Genomic DNA, 13,566 nt, shown 5'->3' with positions numbered 1-13,566 from the left:
CTAAAAATTGTGACATGCTAACTGAGAGACTGAAGTCTCAGCAACTGACGGGATTTGCATCAGACTGTTTAAAACTGTGCGAGTTCAAAAATCAAGAGTCAGGCCCCAAAGAAATCATGAGATTGGCTTAAAAATCATGAGATATTTTACCTGTGGAACTCATTGTTTAGGGACCAGAGACAGATTAAAATTTACTGGGGCCCTGGACGCATAGAACATTTGGGCCCCTATTAAAAACACGAATATATCAGAACGCATTAATACAAAGACTCCATTCACTGTTTACACACTGCATTAATAATGAAGCAAATCATATCCCAGTTCATAATACCTAAATTAACTGCTCAATGTTTCCTCATAGACAATGAATATGGTTAGATATTATCCATACCATAACACAAAGATGTTCACTGCTAATCTAGACAACACTGGTATTGTAAGAATCAGTAATTCAGAGGTCAACAAGTGGTTCTTGCATCTCCCCCAATTTTCTTAAACCTGACCCTTATGCAGGGGGAGACCCTCATCAGCAGCTGCGATTCTTGCTGGTAGCCGTTTTGACAGTTTTCGCTAAAATACTTAATTAACTTTTGGAAAAATAAATAAATATACACATATACATGTCCAAATCATTGCAATTTATTTAAGTACGGTTTTTCTTTTTGCAGACTCAGTAATAAAAATGTACAGTTGTCTCTATTCTTTACTGTACCTAAACAGAATAGAAACACAATTAAGGTGCTTTGCATGTTTTTCTCTTTTTTGTTGTTACTACTTTTGCTTTTTTGGTTGTTTTTTTTTTTTTTTTTTTTTAAGACTTCCTACCTGGTAAGTCAGCTGCTGTGAAAAGTGATACTTGTATGTTAATATCACTTTTCACAGCATCCCAGCTAGCTACTAAGTCTGCTGTGAAAAGTGACATTAACAAACATACAAATATCACTTTTCACAGCAGATTTACTAAGCCCTGGCAAGCCCAGGGACAAATTAAGCCCTGGATGGGGAGGTGGGCAGGGAGGCAGCAGGAGCCAGGCGTGATGCGGGTAGGGTAACCAGATGGCAAATGTGAAAAAGCGGGACAGTGGGTGGGGGGTAATTGGTGCCTATATAAGAAAAAGCCCCAAATATCGGGATTGTCCCTATAAAATCAGGACATCTGGTCTCCCTAGATGCAGCGAATGGATAGGGGCCAGAGGCCATGGGCAGGAGTGGGAGGAGACAGGGCGGCAGTGAGGGCCAGGGTCGATTGGGGGTTTGAGCCCAGGGCCAGCACCCACCGCCAAATGGCCGGGGGCTAGAGCTTGGGGCTGGAGCCGGAAGCACCGCGACCAGATCGTGGGGCCCAAGCCAAAGTCCTGCAGCGGGGGAAGGAGCATGCCGCCTAAGCTCAGTGTTGGAGGAGGCAGTAGGGGCCAGGGGTGATGGGGGTGGGGTGGGGAGGGGATGGGGGTGGCAGTTGGGGCCAGGAGCAGCGGGTCGGGGGTTGAACCCAGGGCCAGCACCCACTGCTGCATGGCTGGGTGTTGGAGCTGGAGAAGGCAGCGAGGGTCAGGGACAATGGGGGTAGTGGGGTACTGAGCCTGGCGCCAGACCCCACTGCCGCATGGCCAGGAGCTGGAGAAGGCAGTGGGGACAAGGGGCGATGGGGGAGGGGTGATGAGCCTGGGGCTGGAACCCAGGCCCCTGTGGCTGGGGAACAGAGCCTGCCACTGCACAGCCAAAGCCTGGGGCAGGAAGGCAGAGGAAGGCAGAGGGAGCCAGAGGCGACGGCGGGAAGGTGGGGAGGTTAAAGCCCAGGGCCAGAGCCTGCTGCAATGTGGCCGGATCCCAAAGCCTGCAGTTGGGATCCCAGGATCCGAGCCTGAAGCCTCACTGCTGAAGTCTGGGCCCCACAGCCAGACCTGGGGGCCCCCAAACTGGCCAGGGCCCCTGGGCACGGGCCCCATGGGCCAGTGCGTTAATCCACTGCTGCAGGGGATGTTGGGAAGTCCAAAAGTATAAGCTGGGACTGGACAATGGGATGGATCACTCGATAATTGCCATGTTTTGTTAATTTGCTCTGAAGTATCTGGCACTGGCCACTGTTGGAAGACAGGATACTGGACTATTGGTCTGACCCAGTGTGGCCATTCTTATGTTATTAAAAATAACAAATTTTTGGTTCTTTTTTTCCAGTTTCTGAGCCTTGAGGGGGCACTTGAGTCATGTTTTCTAGCTTTTCTATGCAACCACTTGCTATTTTTTAAAATGAAACCTGAGATTCACACTCAGTCTGCTGATTCCAGCAGATGGGGCTTCCAGCCAACACTGTGAAGCCGTGGGATAGAGTGGCGAGAGTTGGCGTTCGTTAACGTCTCTTTAACGAGGGAGTGCTTGCACGGAGGGATGGTTTTGTGGGATGAGCACCTGCCCCCTGCATGCTTAGGAAAGGGGAGAAAGCTCTGAATCCGCGCATTAGATTAGACCCCAGGGCAGGGGCAGGGAGGCTGGACTTGATTGTTCTGAGCTCCTTAAGGCGATAGACCAAGTACTGTCAGAACACTAGTAAAAGAAGGGGCTGTTCGCGGCCGAACATGCTGGGTGTTGGCCTCTACAGCTTCTGGTGATATTGGGAAGGGGTCAGTGGGTGTCACATCATGAGGCCCCTCATCAACCCAGGCCAGGGCACCTGAGTGTCTGTGGTGGGACCCCTCATGGTGGGGGAGTGGGTACATGGCTATTTTTGTCTTTTTCCCCCACCCCCTTATTTTTTACTCGCTGTCTTGTAGAAGGTACCAGTTTCCTTTATTTTAACCCCCCTTTAAAAAAAAAAAATCACGGTCATTGCCCAACCGTTGCCCATGGCAACAAGGGCACTTCCGCCCTAATCCAAGATGGCGGCGCCGCGCGGCGCTCTACCTGCGGCGGTGGCGCTCTCGATGGTGTGGCGGAGGCCTGTGGGTGGGGAGTCCCGTGACGGGTCGGTGCGCGGTGACGGCGGCCGGTAGGGGGCCGGCAGGGCCGGGCTTGAGAGTGGCTGAGGAGGATGGCGGATCCCTCACGGTAAGTGGGGCTGGGGCGGTGAGCCCAGGGGCTGGGCAGTCGCGGGTGGGGGCAGGGCGGGAGGCAGGGGTCACCGAGGGAAGGTTGTGCGGAGAGGCGGGGGGCTGGGCTGGGGAGTAGGAGGGGGCTGGGCGGTTGGCACGGCGAAGCGAGCTGGGGTGTGAGATGGGAGCTTGGGGTGCGGAGAGGAACTCGGTGGGGTTGCAGCAGGGGGCGCGAATAGGGGGCTGCGGAGTGGAGGGATTCGGGAGTGGGGGTGGGGTTAGGGAAGAGGGGGTGGAGGGAGGTGGGGGTTAGGGAAGAGGGGGCGAGGGAAGAGGGGGCGGGGGATGGGGATGGGGTTAGGGAAGAGGGGGCGGGGGTGGAGGGGGCTGGGGGGTTAGGAAGAGGGGGGCTGAGGAGGTGGAGGGAAGAGGGGGCGGGGGTGGAGGGGGCTGGGGGGGTTAGGAAGAGGGGGCTGAGGAGGTGGAGGGACGAGGGGGTTGGGGGGTGGAGGGAGTTGGGGGTTAGGAGGCTGGTGAATGGAGGGGATCGGATATGGGGGCTGGGGAATGGAGGGGTTTGAAGATGGGGAATAGGGGCTGGAGGGGGTGCGCTAGTAGGGCTGTGGGGGGACAGCTGAGGGATGGGGTGGGGGGGGCTGCGTTTGGAGGGGAAGTCAGTGGCAGTGGCGAGAGAAGGGACGGGAGAGGCTGCTGTGGTGGTGACAGGGTTGTGGAGTATGTTCTGTAGCACTAGCCACAGAAACTCTCACATCTCTTGCTGCTGCCAGGGAGAGCCTGTAGGTGGAGGAGTCTCGGCTCCGGGCTGTGCTGAGGCTGCCGTTGCTGACAGCAGGCAGGGGTTGGGCCTAAAAGGCAGCAAGACAGAAGAAGCAGGAACAACAGCCGAGATGGTAGAGAGCAGAAGCAGGAAGCCCCAAACACAAAGGCACTAAGGCCCCTTTATGAGCAGGTAAAACAGGCTTATTGGGAGAAGGGGGGTGTGTGGAGGTGGTGGATATTGGTTCTGAAATAAAATGCCATGGTGTCATGCTTTAAAAATATATCTTTTATTTGCTCCCTCCCCACCCCCGCTATAAACAAAGTGAGGGGTGTTGTCAGCTTTATAATTATTAGGGGAAACCCTTTCTAGAGACTGGTTATGGACAGGTTCAAACACTTGCAGGAGACAAACATAGCAGTCATCAGTAAAAAAATATATTGTGTGTTGCCCCCTGGTTTGCAGGGAACAATGTTAATAAATCTTTGCCTGGAATTTGTTTGCTAGCTATGGTACAGATCAGCTGTGTAGCCTCTAGGTTTATGAGCAGGTGGGATAAACTCAAATTACTGCATATTGTGTGCCCGGGTGTGAATTTTTTTAGTGTATAGTTAGCACTTAATTGGTGGTGTCTTCCCTCCCTGCATTTTGGGATACTATTTTATGATACATCTTCTTCATATAGTAAAATGGTGAAAAATATTAAAAAAATAAGGAAGCACAGTTTTTACAATACTGTCTTTCCTCTAACCAAAACATTGTGAGCAGGCTGAAGAGAAATTAAAGATGCTTTATGTATGTGCTTAGTAACAACTGACATACAGAGTAATGATTACCTGACGTTAGGGTAATCATTACATCTACAGTACTATGTGGTTGTGCTAGCTATCTCTCTCCCCCCATCTTTTCATATAGGTGTGACATTTCCCTGTTTCACGGCATTTATTTTGTGGCTATTCTGTTGGAGCCATACAAACAGCCTCTCTTTAAAAACATGTATTCTGCAATCAAATAATTTTTGTATCTGAACTGTAGATGTGTTGTGAAGAACATTTAGTGACAGCTTCTTATACACATGTGGTTGTAAAAAGTGTGTTCATTGTCTATGTAAATTACACAAATATATCTTTAAGTCACTAGAGAGTTATAGTAATCATAATTGTATTGCATTGTTGCACATACTTGACTACGGTTGTGTTTGTATGTGGACTACGTAGCAGTTCAGCATGACAAGTTTAATGGAGAAATACTGCGTTCAGACTGCACATGGATTTATAAGAGTAGATATGGAAATTTTTAAAAAAGTCTTTATATATAAAATTAAAAAGTAGTAAAAGATTATGCTAATTGTAATTTTAGTTAATGTATTTGAAATTGATATAGACTGTGAAAGCATGCATTTTATGTAATTATGCATGCGTGTGCACAAAGACCTTTTCACGGCAGAATATTAACGATTGAGTTTTAATTGCATGTATTGTAATTGCTGCAGTAGTGACACAGTCTCAGCCTTCTGGAACCAAAAATTACTGAAACAAAAATTAGCCAATGATTTTTTGACAAATTACTTTGGTGTCTATATATAAACTATTTACTTGTTTCTAATAAAGAAAAAATCACACCCTTAAAAATCATACACTCTTCATGGAACTATAGATCTAACTATCTTCGGGTATTATTGGGTGCATCTATTTATAAAATTAAGGGCCTGAAGAAGGTGGTGGTCATATTAAGTAATACAACATGTACAGCCATATTTTAAGCATAGCTTGTATAATGATCTCAATATAACCCTAGGCTGATTTATGAAAAGGATTTCTGCATCTTGAAAGTTTAATATTGCATTGTAGATACATTCCAATTTTAAAAAATACCCTAATTGTCAATTCTTGTTAAAAAGATTTGAGCTTGAATATTTTGATTTCCTGTTTGGTTAATCTTGAGCTCTGAGCAAGTAAAATGAAAGATTTAGGAGGTTGCAGCTGGATCCTTTCAGTTCATGTTAAACATTATATATATATATATATATATATATACTTGTTTTGCTGAGGTGCTGGATTTCTGTAACAAGTGAAATGATCAGGAAACAATCACCTCCGTATAATCTGATGATAAAGCAAGATGATTTTGAACAAAAAACATCATTGATGTGTCTTGGATTCCTCATTTGAAAAGGGAAAGCTTTTTCCATGTTTTGTCAGAATCAGAGCAACATAACATTCCCTATTCTACTTTTTATAGAAATGTAAAGCAGAATCCCCTACATCACATAACAGCAGAGGTAGGATTGGTAAATAGTACTGGTTGTGGCTAGCTGCTGATCCTGGTATAATTCTGTCTTCCCAACATGACTGATCAGTAAGGCAAGAGATATGGGGAGGGGCATTCCTTTGTTATCTTGACAATTAAATCACACTAATGGAAGTACTGTACTTTAAGAACACTAGATTATTGAAAGGCTTCCATCTGACCAGTGAATAATTTTTGTAGCTTTCTGCATGTGGTTTTCTTTTAACATTTTCATTGTGTGCGCTCCAATTAGGAAATTCTTGGATTTATTGTTACATGATCATGGCTTTCTATGAAATGAGCGTTTCTGCTGAAAGAATGTGTGATGGTCCTTATTTCAGTATTGTCATCATGAAGGAACTGTTCACTAGTGTGTGTGTGTGTGTGTGTAATATATGTACACCATGTCTAGGACTGTTTAGTAAAGAACGTTAGGTATGTACATGTACATATTTTAACGGGATTAAGAATGTAAAACTAGACAGGGATCAAATTTTACATTGGTATCAGGCTTGTCTAATAGATATCTAAAGATTGGGGGGGAAGATGTGCTCAGGGTCCAAGGATAGTATCTTTTTGGAAAGATTGCATTTTACAATAAGGGAATAAAATTTTCACTGGGAGAGTATTTGAACATTTCAGATGTGGCTAAAATATCAGCCTTTATAATTTAAATTTGAATGATAATTAAATACAGAAAATTCTCCCTTGCTACTGGCTTTTCCGAACTTCTGAGGAATGATGAAGAATTGCTCTCCACGCTAATTGTGCTTGGTAGGTGAGGTGCTGGGGATTGTCTCTTTCCTCTTCCCTCCACCTAGCTCCAGCTGGGATGGTTCACTCAATTATTTCCTTCTCCCATCAGATTCTGATGGCTGTTTCTCTTTTCCCATCTTTAGGTAGGTGTTGGCTTTTTCAGTGTCTTTCAGAGGAGCTTGACGCTTGCTGTGTCTGGTACAGGTTACCTTGGTAGTGTGGGACCACTGTGAGGCTTCTTGCTACATCCCTGGTGTGTGTGTGTGTGTGTGTGGTGGTGGTGGGGGGTTTGTTAGGTAAACGTTATGTTGCACTAGCCCAGACGTTAATTTAACCCACTGTTGGGAAGTCCTGTTAACAAGCCCTGATGATTGATCAGCAGGTTTTCTGAAATTATTTGAAGTTCATTATGTGTACTTGTTTCCTGGGGTGGTGGTTTGTGGATGCTTTTTGGATTGAAGAAATCCTTGTATTTTTCCCTTTTTCTTTTTTATATCCATATATTTAATTTTGCTTACACATTGCGTTGTGCTTCATCTTGGAGGAGATGACTGCATTTCTTTATGGAAATATTTTTGGTGGAGGAGGAAAAGAACTGATGATATGGAAGAATTAACAGCCTCCCCAGCAAGCTTGTAAAGACTAAAATAATCCTTGTTTACATTACAATTACCCTGTCTGACAATACTGCATATTTTCTGTGTGTCTGAAATACAGTTTGGTATGTTACAAAATGTATTGAGATACAACTTGTAGCATTTGATGATAAAGTAATATTTAAGGTACTAACATTTTTATATTCACTGTGCCTGCACTATCAAGGTCTGATGTTTCTTAGGTAACATAGTACTAAACCTCTCTTTAAATAGGGGCATATTCTGAAATCAAACTCTGTTCAGCAAAGTAATTCTTTATAAAGAGATGGCTCTAATTACAAAGGAGTTGTACAGTTGTTAACCTCTAGGTAATATATGTGCTTCTCTTTAAAAATAAATAGATTGTGCTGTGTTTGTAATTTTTTTTTTTTTTTTTAAAACCTCAGACTTCACATCAGAGAGTTAATTTCAGCCCCTGTAAAGATCAGTACAGAGTAAGAAGGATCTGTGGTATATTGTAAGGAAAATATTATAGTACATAATCTCGTAAAGTGATACATACTGCTCAGAGCTAAAACATGCTAGGATATCCTGAAGTAGTATAAATTGGTCCCACGGTGGACGCTCAAAGAGCTCTTTTAATGATTTTGGCATGACTGTATCCTTAGTTCTTTTAGCATTTTGTTGGTTTACTGTTAATTATTTAGACACATCACGGTCCTTTGAAAAGTAAGAAACAGGAAAAGCTTGAACAGTTTTAACTTTTCCTTCTGAGTTCCCTTCCTATGTGTGCCAAAGGATAGCTTGTAGTCTGTGTGCCTGTGATGTTAAAGTGCATCTTTGTTTTCTAAATATATATTGAATTTTAAGTTGCGTAAATATGTACCCCTTTTGTTGTGAACATTCTTGTGCCGAAGAGTACACTTCATCATATGAAAATCATGTAAATATATTTTGAAAAGTTTATATTTAAAACTTGACACTTGGCTGCAAGTGGTAATCATCTTGCTAAAAGAGATATTGTGACGCAAGCCATATGGGAGCCTAAATGTTCATCATGGGAAATGTGATGTTCAGAGCAAATTGGATGTAGTTTACTCTTACCTTTCTCATACCAGTTCTTTGTGTGCCTATGGCTGCCTCCTAAAGTGGCACACATCCAAAGTGTGGGCAGGGTATATGATGTGATCCATAAGACAATATGCTTGTAGAATCATGATGATTACACAGACATGGTCTGGTTCAGTGGACCTGTGTACCCCAATACTCAGAGGCTTATCATTATGTATGGATTCTGATTGTTCGTTCTTTTGGCATTATATATAGACCACAGAAACTGTGCACCTTATATAGGTTTCAGAGTAACAGCCATGTTAGTCTGTATTCGCAAAAAGAAAAGGAGTACTTGTGGCACCTTAGAGACTAACCAATTTATTTGAGCATAAGCGAGCTGTAGCTCACGAAAGCTTATGCTCAAATAAATTGGTTAGTCTCTAAGGTGCCACAAGTACTCCTTTTCTTTTTGCACCATATATAGACTTTTTAATACCTTACACATTTACATTATAATGGCTGCCTAAATACTGCAGCACATCTTGGTTCACTCTCTCACTGCCTAGCCTGTTGGTGTTTTAAAATAGACTCTTTATTTGAACATAGATCTTGTTCATGGCTGGCACTGTTTTAGAAGGAGGTTCTGAAGCACGTCATTAAGTGGTGAAGCCTGTTTGTGATGAGGTACAGTTTTCATTTGTCCGTGTTCCAGTCTCCCACCCTTTCTGCCCACATGTTGATATAGGCACTTGGAGATAAAACAACTTTTTTTTAAGCATAAGTGATTCTTTTCAGCAACTATTTCCGAAACTGTTTTATAGATGAGGTTGCAGAACTGTTGTTTACTTGGAACCTGCTTCTGCATTCCTTGCGTACCCCAAACTCCTGTAGATTTCACTGGGAATGCTGAGTGTGCAAAGAATGCAGAATCAGGCTCCCTTGTTGTTTAGGTAGTATGGTAATAAAGTCTACATCTTATGATTAACGTTGCTAAAGGCATTCTTCGTTTCTGTTGATTGTATCTGTGCACTGATATGACTGAACCCAGGCACAATTTATGAGAACTGAAGGGGACAGGTGCTCTCTCTGTTATGAGGTTCCTTTTCAGAGCTGTTAAGTGATGTTAACTAGCGTGCCATTTACCTGACTGTATTGGTGAGCAGATGTTCTGTGTTGTTTTGCTAGCATAAAATACCAATTTTTGCCAGTTTGAATTTAGTTATCATCATCATCAAGGCAAATCCCAAAGAGATGTGGCCTCCTTGCAGATCAAGCACCGCCTGGCTTGATCTCTGGTTAGGTTCTTACAGTGGTTTGGCTGAGTATTCACTTTGTCTGTCAATGGCAATCTTATTGCACCACTGAAGTTTTGGGGGCCCTCATGATTGCTAGTCATGTAGGGACAAAATGCAGTTAATTAAAAATTCAGTTTCCTTAGATAGTGCCTTATCGTGTGTGGCAACAATATATATAGGCAGACAGAATTACATAGCAAGTAGTTATCTATATTGTTTTGCTTAATCAACTCTAATTTTAGGGTTCACTCTTTTACATTGTCTTTGTAAGCTGATGTAAACAACACCCCAAAATGATAGGCATGTTTGATCCGTTGAGCTTTTCCCATTTCTAAATGTCTAATGTAAGTAAATTGGCATGTTTAAATATGTAAAAGCTCCTTGAATAATATGACAAGGGGATAGCTAAGAAATTTCGTGAAATAAGGACTGGTCCTGTTGTTGGAATTAAAGATGTCTAATTATTAACATCTGGGAGGGCCTCAACTTGCAAGTGTCAAATATTGCAAAACCATAAAATTTCTCTCAGCTCTCCTGCAGTCATGAACCTCTCAATAGTGTCCTGCAAAGTGCTGCCAAAAAGGTGTAATAGATATTACTTGAACATTTCATTTTTAACAGTGTTCGTGACAGTGAAATCTTGCAGTGTGAATACCAGGAGTTTAGATGAAGTAACTATGGTGACAGCAATCATTTCCATGAAGTATTAGATTCAAGAGTATTCAGTGAAGGACTAAAAATAATCTTGCAACCAAGAGACTGAGAAACTTTAGCCGATCTTCTGAATTTTCATGCGCATTTGGATTTTAATTATTTCTAGTGTAACACATGTAACCTTGCTGTGGTGTCTTGAGGAACATAGCACAACTGGTTACCAGTTCTGCCATGGGATTTTCAGATCATTAGATCTAGACTATCTGTACTCAAAATCACTGCTAGAAACTGAATAATCTCTTTAAATGAAAGCTTGAATTCTTAGAACCACCACCAGCCCCTACAGTTTATGTAGATTAACATGTTTTTAAAGGTTTCAGAGTAGCAGCCGTGTTAGTCTGTATTCGCAAAAAGAAAAGGAGGACTTGTGGCACCTTAGAGACTAAAGCTTATGCTCAAATAAATTGGTTAAAGTGAATTTTGTGCTGGAAAGCTGCCTGATTGGCAGCCAGGGAGACTGAAGCCCACTGTTGATCATGAACTTCTTTCCTCCTCTCTCGTCCACCCTCCCAAATCACCCTAATCTTGATAAAATGGGAGTTCAGTCTCCATGTTTTAGTCAGGCTGTGGCTTCTCTGCTGGCATTTCCCGTAAATGCTGACTATAACAGTGATATCTGAGCTACCAGTCTCTTGTATTTAAGATTTTCACTGCCTTTTTATATTCTCTAAATTATATTGCTTTGTGCTATAACTCGTGAAATTACCAGCAGGAGAGTGGGGTGGGGGGAGGTATTTTTTTCATGCTTTGTGTGTATAAAAAGATCTTCTACACTTTCCACAGTATGCATACACATTGTAAGGAGAGTGGTCACTTTAGATAAGCTATTACCAGCAGGAGAGTGGGTTGTGTGTGTGTGTGTGTGTGTGTGAGAACCTGGATTTGTGCTGGAAATGGCCCAACTTGATTATCATACACATTGTAAGGAGAGTGATCACTTTAGATAAGCTATTACCAGCAGGAGAGTGGGGTGGGGGGAGGTATTTTTTCATTCTTTGTGTGTATAAAAAGATCTTCTACACTTTCCACAGTATGCGTCCGATGAAGTGAGCTGTAGCTCACGAAAGCTTATGCTCAAATAAATTGGTTAGTCTCTAAGGTGCCACAAGTACTCCTTTTCTTTTTGCGAAATTAACAGTGTTTACTAATAACAGTATGGAAGTAGAAACATTTACGTTATCTCCAAATGTTTTTGATTATTTTAACTTTCTGGGAAAAAAAAGCTTGCACAGGATAGTCTATTTTTTAACAAGAGGAACCAATTCAGTGTCACTGTAATTTAAAGCTTTGTATAACAGCACAGTAAGTCTAAGTTAATAGAATATTTCTGAATAATTGTCTAATGCTCCCTTTAGAAAGCAAATGTAGCATGTAGAATATGAAAGACTAATTCAAATCCTTAACCAAGCAACAAATCTGTTTCTCCTGTGTTATATGCGGTCAAGTAAAATATTGATATCTACTTCCTTTCCCTTTAACAAGTCCTGTAATCGAAAGGAAACTTACTTGATTGGCCAAGATAAAAATAAGTTACTTGACCCTTGCTACTTTTATTGTATGAATTCTAGTATTTGTGAAGTTGTAACTTTGTGGATTTTGTGCTGCCAAGACAATTCCTTAGTATTTTCCCTATGGCTTCAGTCAGCTGCATCTGAAAAGTAGAATCATGTATTAAGAATGTTTATTTAATCCTAAAGGATGAGTAGGCAGAGGCGATTAATTTTATATTTCCATAAATGTTAAGTTCTTTTTAGAATCCTTTTGTTCCAGGGAACTCACTGAATGTATTGGAGAGAACACGACTTCACTAGCAAACTATATGGCTCCTGTAAAAGCTGGAGGCATCAGGTGGTTTAATATGTAAACAAAAGCCCATAGCAGCCTAAAATAGGTCTTCATAAAAATAAACAGTGCAAAAAATTACCTCCTAAACAAGGAAGTAACGGGCTACCAGAGGAGCTGTGTATATAGTAGTATGTGTTGTATAAAATGCTGGTCACAGAAGAATATGAGGGATTCACCTGGAAAACCCACAGAGTCTGGTATTGCCACTGATAGAGTATTTGTTTACATTTGTTTTACATCTGTATATTGTTGACAGATGAGTATGTAATCAAAGGGATTAAAAAAAACCCATCTTATAGAAAATATGCAAAAGTAGCTGCTTCCCACAATTTATTTATTATGGGGAGGAGTGAAACCAAATAATGCACATAAAAAGTGGTTTGAGCTGCTGTTAAGCCTGTAACAATTTTTTTCTAATATATTCTAAAATTTAGTAGCTGTCTGTGTGTAACGTATAGGATTGGCAGAATTTGATTTTTTTTTTAAAATAATTTCAGTGGATAAGGTTTGGTGGTTAAGAATTTTTAAATTATCTATTTTAAATTTTCACAGTTGCAGGAGATTATGCAGACAATTATTTAATGACTAGATGTTGAGATTCGAAAAGTTAAAGCTTTATAACTTAAAACACAAATTGTTAACATCACATGTCAAATTATACAAAGTAAATATTATTAAATCAAACTCTAGTTCTCGAGCTGCATTTTTCTTACTTTGCCTATCAGTAAACTTCAATTATCAGTGGAAATATTTTTTCATCAGTTTGTGTGTGTACAATGAAATGGATGTTTACTGACATTTATCAATAAAAACGTATCCTTCTGAGCTTATTAATATACAACATATATAAAATTTGAAAAGTAACTAAAAGGTTACTTTCAAGCCAAACAGAATTTTATACTACTGGCAAAGTGTTCCAACTGTATTGAATTTAATTTGGGATGATGATTTTTGTATTGAGTTTATCAGGGTTTTGTTAATCTAAACTTCTGCTCAGTCATAAGAGGAGAGAGATTTGTGCCAGCAAATTATTTGAATTACAACAGTGGGAACTTGTACTGAAGAGAGGCAAATTTTGTGCAGACTTGCACCTTGTGTAATTCCTTTGAAGTGCACGGTACAAGTGTATTGTACAAGGTGCAAATTAGGGCAGATTGTAGCCTGTTATATTTGTTTTTTACTGCTGGTTATGTATTTTCTGGCTGGTGTACTGG

At 41.5% G+C, this 13,566-nt stretch overlaps 1 protein-coding gene across 3 annotated transcripts in view; it reads left to right on the top strand.

Annotated features, from left to right (window-relative positions):
• Window positions 1–2,907: 2,907 nt before the first annotated feature.
• SHOC2 (SHOC2 leucine rich repeat scaffold protein) overlaps window positions 2,908–13,566 on the top strand; it is a 102,520-nt gene continuing 91,861 nt past the window's right edge. For 2 of the 3 annotated variants that reach the window (XM_084633276.1, XM_084633278.1), the window contains exons 1-2: window positions 2,977–3,042; window positions 3,815–3,996. The gene's annotated coding sequence lies outside the window, so the exon portion shown is untranslated. Of the gene's footprint in view, window positions 3,043–3,814; window positions 3,997–13,566 lie in introns of all 3 variants that reach the window. The other variant, XM_084633277.1, reaches the window with a different exon arrangement.

The sequence above is a fragment of the Lepidochelys olivacea genome, assembly GCF_965140295.1.
Source record: "Lepidochelys olivacea isolate rLepOli2 genome assembly, chromosome: 7".
In the NCBI taxonomy this organism is placed as follows: Eukaryota; Metazoa; Chordata; order Testudines; family Cheloniidae; genus Lepidochelys; species Lepidochelys olivacea.
The sequence above is the reverse complement of the archived record's forward strand: the minus strand, read 5'-3'. Positions and strand labels throughout refer to the sequence as shown.